This window comes from Tamandua tetradactyla, chromosome 3 (assembly GCF_023851605.1).
Source record: "Tamandua tetradactyla isolate mTamTet1 chromosome 3, mTamTet1.pri, whole genome shotgun sequence".
NCBI lineage: Eukaryota > Metazoa > Chordata > Mammalia > Pilosa > Myrmecophagidae > Tamandua > Tamandua tetradactyla.
In genome coordinates this window covers 198699499-198709909 of record NC_135329.1, presented here as the reverse complement: position 1 = coordinate 198709909, position 10411 = coordinate 198699499, and the positions used below count along the sequence as shown (strand labels likewise).

Genomic DNA, 10411 nt, shown 5'->3' with positions numbered 1-10411 from the left:
AGGTCTCCGGCATGGCAGATGAGACCACTGCCACTGAGCCACCATAGCCCACCCTAATTTTTTAGCATATATACAATTATTTTCTTCTATCTCCTTTTCTCCTTCCTCATCCATCTCTACCTCTCTCTCTCTCCCACTCTCCTGACCTCTTCTCTGCTTTCTGCTTGCCCTCCCATTCCAAACCCCAACCACAAAGCCTTTCTTCATTCCTCACTTCCCTCATTTTTGTGGTTCTCCCATACCATAGCTCTGCCAATAGCACCATAATTACTATTCATGTGACCTCACATTCAGGAGATTACATAAAGAGTCTTCTGACCCCTGGAGTTCTAGAGATTATGCTCTCTGTGTTGTTTCCGGAAACAAAACCTTCTGGATCATAAAGAACCCAAACTTTGGAATCAGATAGAACTGAATTCAAGTCTTGGTTTGTTCATGCTTTCATTCTTACATGTTTTCAAAAATAACTACTGAGCAATTTCTGTATGCATGCCAGGCCCCATTTAGTGGGGTAGATACATTAAGAAAAAAAAAGATTTGATCTTAACCCTTTGAAAATTTGCAGTGGAGCTGGGAAGACGGATCTATCAAAGAATCTTACAAATGGTTATTGAAATGTGTGATTATTATTTAAATATAAAGCACAGTTGAGATGAGAACATCTAACAGAAAGATTTCATCAGTCTGAAAGGAAGTAAAGTTTAAACTGAGACCTTAAAAGTGAGTAGGAAATTGAGTGTGGGGGCATGAATGGACATTTGCACACTGGAGTTTCTGGTGGCAGTGGTAGAGATTCACAGTGGATGGAGGTGCCCTAAGGGTACAATGACTGAGGAATGGAAGGGAGAACTGTGGTATATACATATAATGGACTACTGAGTGGCCTGTAAGAAGAAATGAAGTTGAGATGCATGCAACTAGATGAATGAACCTTAAGGACTGTATGTTGAATGAAATGTCAGAAACAAAAAAGGCACATATCATCATGCCTCACTCATATGGATTAACTATAATATACAAACTTGGTGAGCTGAAGTCGAGAGCATGGGTTATCAGGTTGGGGCCTATTGTAAAGTGTCCTAGATGATAAGCTCTTAGAACAGACACATATGCTCAGGAGTTGTAAATGTTATTTCTAAATTCTGAGATACTGAGCTGTTTGTACACAACCTGGTCGTTCACAGAAACTTCAGGTATTTATGTGACACCTGAGACTCAGAGTTAGAGCTCTGAAGATATTAAAGTCAGCAATACCCCATACAAGAATTGTTTAAAAGTTGAAAAAGGGATCAGACTTCAACTCGAGATATGAATGAAGCTGATCTGGATATGACTGAGGTAGATAAGAATACAAGGTAAAGGCTGATATTGTCATATTTTAATACTTCAACTTCTGTGTGAAACCAAAGGGAGAGATGTTTATTTGATGCAAAATTTTATATTTTGGGTAGCACATTACCTAATTTAATTTGTATGGTCAGTTTACTTGAACACCATAAGTACATGGAATCTTGAATAGGGAATGAGATCTTGTTGGTTTATCCAGGTTAGTGTGATGTCCCCCATATATCCAAGAGGAGTTTGGGCAGTGAATAAAGAAGTATTTGCAAAGTCCCCTTGGGGAACTGGGGAGAAAGGAGGAAATATTCAACTTCCCCATTTGGAGAACTCCTGATACTCTCACAAGCAGTGGGAACAACCAAATCAATAGCTAAGTCCTTGATCTTGGGGTTCATCCCTAATGAAACTTATTCTCACAAAGAATAGGCTAAGTCTACTTATAATTATACCTAAGAGTCACCCCCAGAGAACTTCTTTGGTTGCTCAGAAGTGGCTTTTCTCTCTAAGCCAACTTGGCAAGTGAATACACTGCCCTCTCCCAACGTGGGACATGACTCCCAGGGGTGTAAATACCAGCATCATGGGATTGAGAAAGCCTTCTTGACCATAAGGGGAAAGAGAGAAATGAGATAAAATAAAGTCTCAGTGATTTCAGAGTCGAGAAGTTACCCTGGAGTTTATTCGTATGCATTATACAGATATCCTTTTTTAGTTTATAGTATATTGGAGTGTCTGGAGGGAAGTACCTGAAACTGTAGAGCTGTGTTCCAGTAGCCTTGATTCTCGAAGATGATTGTGTAACAATATAGTTCTTACAATGTGACTGTGTGATTGTGAAACCCTTGAGTCTGATGCTCCTTTTATCCAGGGTATGGGCAGATGAATTTTAAAAACAGATAAAAAATAAATATATAATAGAGGAGTTAAGGGGTAAATTAAATTGGGTCAATGGAAATATTAGTGGTCAATAAGAGGGAGGGGCAAAGGGTATGGAATGTATGAGGTTTTTTTTTTAATTTCTTTTTCTGGAGTGATGCAAATGTTCTAAAACTGATCATGCAAATGTTCTAAAAAAGACTATATGATACAGCCAGCCATTGATTGTATAGCATGCATAGGACGTATGTATGTGAAGATTTCTCAATAAAAATATGTTTTTTAAAAAGAACTAAATGGAGGGTGGGCCATGGTGCCATGCCGGAGACCTGGATTTGATTTCCGGTGCCTGCCCAAGTGAAAAAAGAAGAACTAAATGGAAAAAAATTAAATGGAGATATTAAAATTAAACAAAAAACCCAAGCAGGAGAAGCATTGAGGCTCCATTCCAGGTGAGTGGAAGTCCTCCCTGGGTCCCTTTGCAGAGAGCAAACTGGGGACTGTTCAGGGTCGATCTCCCCCAGAGAGGGCTTGTTTACCACTCTTTACAATCTTGGAAAAGACATGCCATTACATGAAATGACTTGGGTTTTGAAACATATGTTCATTCATAGGAAATAACTAGACTCGGGTTGGGTTTAGGTTTAATAGTACATTCAGCACTGTGCTGGAAAACGGTTTACAAAGAAAAGTGACCAATACACTTGAAAGACATACCTTGATTGAAAATACTCTTTTCTTCTCTTGATTTCTATAGCCCTTTAATGAAAACCTTTCTTAAGACACCCACTATATTTTTCCTTGCGTTATGTTTACTTGTATACTTTTCTCTTCCTCCATATTAGAAGGTAAACTCCTTGAGGACAGAAATGGGGTCTTGTCATTACTCACCAGCAGCTGCCCAGAGTTGGAACCCACTCAGTTTTGCAGAATGCAGCAGGTGGCACCTCAGCCGTGAAGAGGGACCCTGCACGGTGGAGTTCTGCCTTGCGGGTATCCGATTACACTGAAGCTTATCATCTGAAGCCCGAGGCATCGTGGCTTCTCTGAGAGAAGTAAAAATATATTGCTTAAAATTCAAGGAGATGATGGTTGCTGGCGCCTACCGCATCCCTCAGGCCCCTTCCAAGTTCTCATGGTTAAGGCATCCTGGCACCTACGTAACAGTTTTCAGGAAAATACGGAAGTGGGGATGGAGGCTAAAATTAATTACTTGTGGGGAGGGAGGGATAAGATGGATAGGTTAGAGTCAAATCATTATCTTGGTTTGGAAATACTGAAGGAAACCTTTAGAAAAACAAGGTATATTCATTGTTGCTGCTAAGTGAACACCCTTTGGAGCTTATGGAGGACTTCTGGAAGATGTCATAGCTACTGGCTTGACTGAATTTGGGGCCAAGTCTGCCTTGATTGCTGGCAAAATCTCACCTGACACTGTGGACAGTGTCATTGTAGGCAATGTCATGCAGAGTTCTTCAGATGCTGCAGACTTAGCAAGGCATGTAGGTTTGCGTGTCAAGATCCCAAAAGAGATCCTGCTCTCACTATTAATAGGCTCTGTGGCTCCGGTTTCCAGTCCATTATAAATGGATGTCAGGAAATTTGTGTTAAAGAAGCTGAAATTGTCTTGTGTGGAGGAACTGAAAGCATGAACCAAGCTCTGTACTGTCTCAGAAATGTGTGTTTTGGAACCAAGTTTGGATTAGGTGTCAAGCTAGAAGATTCTTTGTGAGCAGGACTAACAGATCAACATATCCAACTCCTCATGGGAATTACTGCAGAGAATCTTGCTGCAAAACATAAAATAAGCAGAGAAGAATGTGACAAATCTGCCCGGCAGTCACAACAGAGGTGGAAAGTTGCTAATGATGCTGGCTATTTTAATAATGAGATGGCACCAATTGAGGTGAAGAAAAAAAAAAAGGGAAACAGATAATGCAAGTAGATGAGCATGCTTGGCCTCAAACAACCCTCAAACAGTTAAATAAACTTCCTCCAGTATTCGGGGTATCTGACGGTGCTGACACTGTTATCATAGCTAGTGAAGATGTTGTTAAAAAACATAACTTCAGGGTGGGCCACGGTGGCTCAGCAGGCAAGAATGCTTGCCTGCCATGCCAGAGGACCCGGGTTTGTTTCCTGGTGCCTACCCATGTAAAAATAATAATAATAATAATAAAATAACTTCACAGCACTGGCAAGAATTGTGGGCTATTTTGTGTCTGGATGTGATCCCTCTAACATGGGTATTGGTCCTGTCTCTGCCATCCATGAGGCACTAGAGAAAACAGGACTGAGTCTTAAGAATATGGATTTGGTGGAGGTAAATGAAGCTTTTGCTCCCCAGTACTTGGCAATTGAGAAGAATTTGGATCTTGACCCAAATAAAATTAATGTGAATGGCAATGGAGCCATTGCCTTGGGTCACCCATTGGGAGGATGTGGATCAAGAATTACTGCAGGGGTGGGCCGCGGTGGCTCAGCGGGCAAAGTGCTTGCCTGCTATGCCGGAGGACCTCGGTTCGATTCCCGGCCCCAGCCCATGTAACAAAAACGGAAAAACAAAATACAATAAAGCAAGAAAATGTTTGGAAATGTTTCCCTTTCTTCCTTCCTTCCTTCCTTCTATCCTTCCTTCCTTCTCTCTGTCTTTCCTTTAAAAAAAAAAAAAAAAAAAAAAAAAAAAAGAATTACTGCACACCTGGTTCATGAAGTAAGGCATTGAGGTGGATTATAGGCTGTTGGACTGGCTTGCATTGGGGGTGGCCAAGGTAACACAGTCATCATTCAGAACCCAGCCTGAGAGGAGCAAGGAGCCTGTTGTGGCTTACTGTTGTTATTCACTTGGGTAGGCCGCAGTAAACAGTGATCTTCAGAGCAGCCACAGAAGTTGGCCATGCTCTACCACCAACACAGTGACTGAGTTTGTTCAAAAGATGGTGAGGGAAAATGCATTTATCATGAATAAGCGCCCATGCCAGAAATGCGTTCTTTCAAATTTGTACCAATCGAATATGATGTATTTCCAAATTAAAAACCCACTATAAAAGGCCTTAAAAAAATTGTGCCCTTGGTGAATAACCACCATTTATGCCTCAAATGTTATAATTGCAAGGAAACTGAATAAATGTTGCCTTAATTTCAGCTGGAAAAAAATAAAATTCAAGGAGACAGGGGGAACAAGGGTAGTTCAGTGGTAGAATTCTCGCCTGCCATGCAGGAGACCCGGGTTCAATTCCCAGCCATGCACATCCCAACCAAACAAACAAGCAAATGAAAAAAAAAGCACTTCCCAAACAAACAAACAAGCAAAACAAATGAAAAAAACATTCAACAAATGGTGCTGCAATAAGGGGAAACTCGCATGGAAAAAAGAATGAAATGTGAACCCCACCATCAAGCATACAAAGGAAAAAAATTCAAGGAGACATTTCAGAGGAACAAGGACTAGGTGAAGACGCTCCTTGTGGCAACAAAGCAGACAGAGAAGGATGGATTCCAAGTTCTGAGGGAAGAAGACAAGGTCGCCTTGTCCTCTGGTCTCATTAGTGGAAAAAACACTCAGCAAAGCAACGTCTTTTAAAGATGTCTGAAAGTTTCCTGGGTGATCATGAAATTGCTGGTGGCAGGATTAAGTTTTCAAAATATACAGAACATCCCCTGAGAGCAGCTTGATTGGCAATTAGGAGAATTCAGGGTCACAGATTTTGTCTGTCCTCCCTTCGCTGTGGGCCCTATGCTGCTAATTAATAAATCTGTGACACATCATGGGCTTGATGTTCTCTAATGGACTGAAGCCCTTAATGGGGATGGCTAATAATGCTGATGTGTTCAGGGTTTAATCTTTAACTTGATTTTCTGGAGTGATTGGGTGAACAGAAAGAGTGGTCATTTTATTCTTTGAGAGAATCCTTTTTATTAGTGGATGTCCAATGCTATAAAGCAAGAGGAATAAAGAATTTTACCCTCTTGTGGACTCCTTGCACCCCTACTCCAACAGCAGTCAAGCTGAGGCTAGCAGTCTTTGCACACAGAGGGTAAGATGCTCAGAAATCCATGTTGGTCAACCTCTTTGTGGACCCAATGCCCTTATCATTGAGCAGTTGTGGCAAATGCTCATAAAAGGCAGCATAGCGAAAGTGCTTCACAAACACAAGCACAGAGTCAGGCAGACCTGGTTTGACTCCCAGTGCTGCCTCTTATCTGCCTCAAGGGGCTTCTCCTCTCTGAAACTCAGTTTTTCTCCTCCTATAAAATGGCAATAGTAATATGCCCTCCTTTCATGTGGTAATTGTGAGAATTAAATGAGATACAACATGTAAAATGCTTAGCGTAGCATCTAGCTCCTGATAGGTGCTAACAGAAATCAGCTAACATTGTTATCACTGTTTCTGTCACCCTCTGAAACGGTCTTATAATTTAACCATCTTTCTTGAAAAAGTGTGAGCAACTTTGCAGTCACGACTGTGTCCAGGGAGAGAAGACATGATCCCTGCTGAAGGGGAAAAACCACAAATGAACCTGGTCATAAGTGCAGACTTCTATCTTTATTCTTAGAAGAGAACTCTTTGATCTGGGCTAGTGAGAACCTGGCAGGGAGCCTTTAATACACTATAGAGAAACTGTTCCTTAATCATCATGCTTCATTGTATTTAGCTTCAAAGCGAGTCAACATCTTTCAAAAGTGGTCCTCCATGAACCTTGTTTTTCCACTGATGATGGAGAAAGATCTCTAGAATGGGTGAACATTGGTATACAGATAGGAATGGCAGACCCAGGGCAATCAAGCAATACTGCAAGTTGAGTGGGGCTTGCAACAATTGCATAATTAAGGAAAAAGGCACGGAGCAGCCCTGGCTACTCACTGGAAAACTTGGCTGTAGCATCCCTGTTGAGGCCTTTCCCGTCCTTGATGAGTACAGTTACCCCATCTTGCTTATAGAGGACGCTCAGAAAGAGACAATAAGAGAGATGGGCCTTTCTTGGAGGCTAATGTACTTCAAAAGAGGAAAGGTATGAAGATACTATCACTCTAGGTGAGTGACAAATGCACCTTAATATATATATAAACTAGTTTGTCAAGTGGAGTCTTCATTATTGGTGCTGACCTTTGCATAAGGTCATTCAACAGGGCATCATGGACCAAGGCACATGCAGTGTTGGATGGAGTGTCCATTGCCAAGTCAAAGTGGAAGAATAAAAAAAGAAGAAGGAATAAGCTTGCCACATACTCAACTAAAGCCTCCTTAAACACAAAGCTGAAAACCATTTCTCTCAGATACAGACCTGCTCAGATCTTATTGTCATGGTTTAAGTAACAATTTCTCAATTTAAAAACAGAAATGAAGAAGTCAGTTTCACAAAGTTAAAGAACCTCTTCCTCATCTAAGCCCTGGATTTCTTCATTTCTATAAAAATAATGTCATAGTGGAACCTTGGGTAGGTTATGAGATTTTGTTGATTTGTCCAGAGTGATACCCCGATGAAACCCAGAGTGATTTGATCAGTGAGTGGAAAAGTATTTGCAAAGTTCCCTTTGGGGAATGGTGAAAACAGGGGAAAATTCAACCTCCCCAAGTCGAATTGTTGATATTCTCACAAGCAGTGTGGATAACCAAAGCTATAGGCTGAGCCCCCAGTCTTGGGGTTTGTTCATATGAAACTTAACCCCACAAAGGATAGGTCAAGCCTACTTAAAATTAGGCCTAAGAGTCACCCCCATGAGAGCCTCTTTTGTTACTCAGATGTGGCCTCTCTCTCCAGCCAACACAACAAGCAAGCTCACCACCCTCCCCCTGTCTGCGTGGGACATGACTCCCAGGGGTATGGACCTTTCTGGCAATGTGGGACAGAAATCCTAGAATGAGCTGAGACTCAGCATCAAGGGATTGTGAAAACCTTCTGGACCAGAAGGGGGAAGAGTGAAATGAGACAAAGTGTCAATGGCTAAGAGATTCCAAACAGAGTCAAGAGGTTATCCTGGAGGTTATTCTTACACATCAAGTGGATATCACCTTGTTAGTCAAGATGTAATGGAGAGGCTGGAGGGAATTGCCTGAAAATGTAGAACTGTGTTCCAGTAACCATGTTTCTTGATGATGATTGAATAATGATAGAGCTTTCACAATTTGACTGCGTGATTGTGAAAACCTTGTGTCTGATGCTCCTTTTATCTACCTTGTCAACAGACGAGTAGAACATATGGAATAAAAATAAGTAATAGGGGAACAAATGTTAAAATAAATTTCGTTTGAAATGCTAGTGATCAGTGGGGGGAGAGGTAAGGGGTATGGTATGTATAATTTTTTTTCTGTTTTCGTTTTATTTCTTTTTCTGTTGTCTTTTTATTTCTTTTTCTGAATTGATGCAAATGTTCTAAGAAATGATCATGATGATGAATATGCAACTATATGATGATATTGTGAATTACTGATTATATATGTAGAACGGAATGATCATAAAAAATAAAAATAAAATAAAAACTTAAAAAATAATAATAATAATGTCATAGGCAAATAATTCCCAGATGGGTGGGCCATGGTGGCTCAGTGGCAGAGTTCTTGCCTGCCATGCCGGAGACCTGGGTTCGATTCCCAGCGCCTGCCCATGTGAAAAAAATAGTAATAATTCCCAAATGCTGATGTGAAGTCCAGAGTTGGGCAGGATCACCTGGGGAATTTTATGAATTCGGATCCCATGAGCTTACCCCACATTGATGGAATCTTTAGTAGTGGGGCCCTGGTATTTGTCTTTCAAAGCAGCCTTGATGAGTCTGATGGGACCCCAGCTTTGGGAAGCCTTCGAACAGGTCATCTCAATTCCCAGCTCTTTAGAATCTACAAAACAGCATATCCTCATTAATGCTCCTCCTTTCAACATGCCGTCAGGAAGCTGGCCTTACAAATTCCGAGAAGACAACATGATACCAACAGTCAGTCCCTTCTAATTATCCAGGACTGTTCCTGCTTCTCTGCTGCAAAAAAATAAAGTCCCTCCTTCAAAAGTCCTAATACTTTTCACTTCAGTTAGCCTTTACCTGGAGCCTTATCTGAACTCACCCCCAAAGGAGAATTCAATTTACTCCTTCTCAACCTGAAGACATTTTCTGTTGAGATCTTAGAAATGCAGCAAGTGTTTTTCCTCTGAACAGGTTGCCTAAATATCCAGAAAAATAACCATAGAAAAATAATCCTAATGAGCCTGTGGATTTGCTTTAACAACATTATTATACATGGATTATAGTTAATAATACAATTATAAAAAATGTTCTGTCATTGATTGTAACAAATGTACGACACTAATGCAAGGTGTTAATAATATAATAAAAGGGTGGTATACAGGAACTCTGTCTTTTATGCATGAATTTTCTGCAAACATACACCTCTAATTAAAAAAATCCTAATGTAAAAACAGTAGTATATTTCAACTTAGAGTGTGCCTGTGTGCATGAGTGTGTGTTGTAAGGGAAGAGAGATTTTGAGTCAAATTTAAGCAAAGCAATAAATTAAACATATTCCAATGGAGGAAAAACAATCTGACCTTAGATCTGGAAACTGGGGAAAAGACAAGTTTCTCTTTTATGATTTTGGAAAGGTGCCAGAGGCAGGGAACTGGGAAAGGCTGGGGGTGGGGGGAGGCAGGAGTTTTGTTTTGTTTTTAATCACAGTGTTTCAATGATGTAACATGTATTATAGTGCCTAAAGCTCCCTCAATTATATTTCAGAGAAAAAACATCATTTACCCTCCAGTCTTCCTTTGTGGGGAAGACAGATGTCATGGAAACCTGCCTGTGCCTAAAGCAAGAGATTGTGAAAATGACCTGTTTCCATGACTCCAAAAGGAGACGTTGGTCTCTACCTGGAGACGTTGATCAAGCATCAGGAATTTTTCCCTGGCTGAGATGCTTTCCCTATCCCACACCAGCTAGTCTCTGTCAATTTTCTACCCTTCTCTTCAAGCAAATTCAGACATGCCAGCTAATCCTGGAAGCTTCCCCTGCCTCTGTCAGACGTGAGCTTCCCCTGCCCTGAACCCCGACAGAGCTTTGCTGTGCAACTCTTTGGACCTAAAGTTAGAGCAGTGCTTCTCCCCGGGGAAGATATTGCCCCCCCACCCCCCACCCCACCCTGGGGACCTTTGGGTCATCACAACTGGGCGGGGGATGCTGCTGGTGTCTACTGGTAGAGGCCAGGGA

At 41.2% G+C, this 10411-nt stretch overlaps 1 pseudogene; it reads left to right on the top strand.

The window, feature by feature from the left end:
- The first annotated feature begins 1308 nt into the window (after positions 1 to 1308).
- LOC143676857 (3-ketoacyl-CoA thiolase, mitochondrial-like) lies at positions 1309 to 5020 on the top strand (annotated as a pseudogene).
- The last annotated feature ends 5391 nt before the right edge of the window (positions 5021 to 10411 follow it).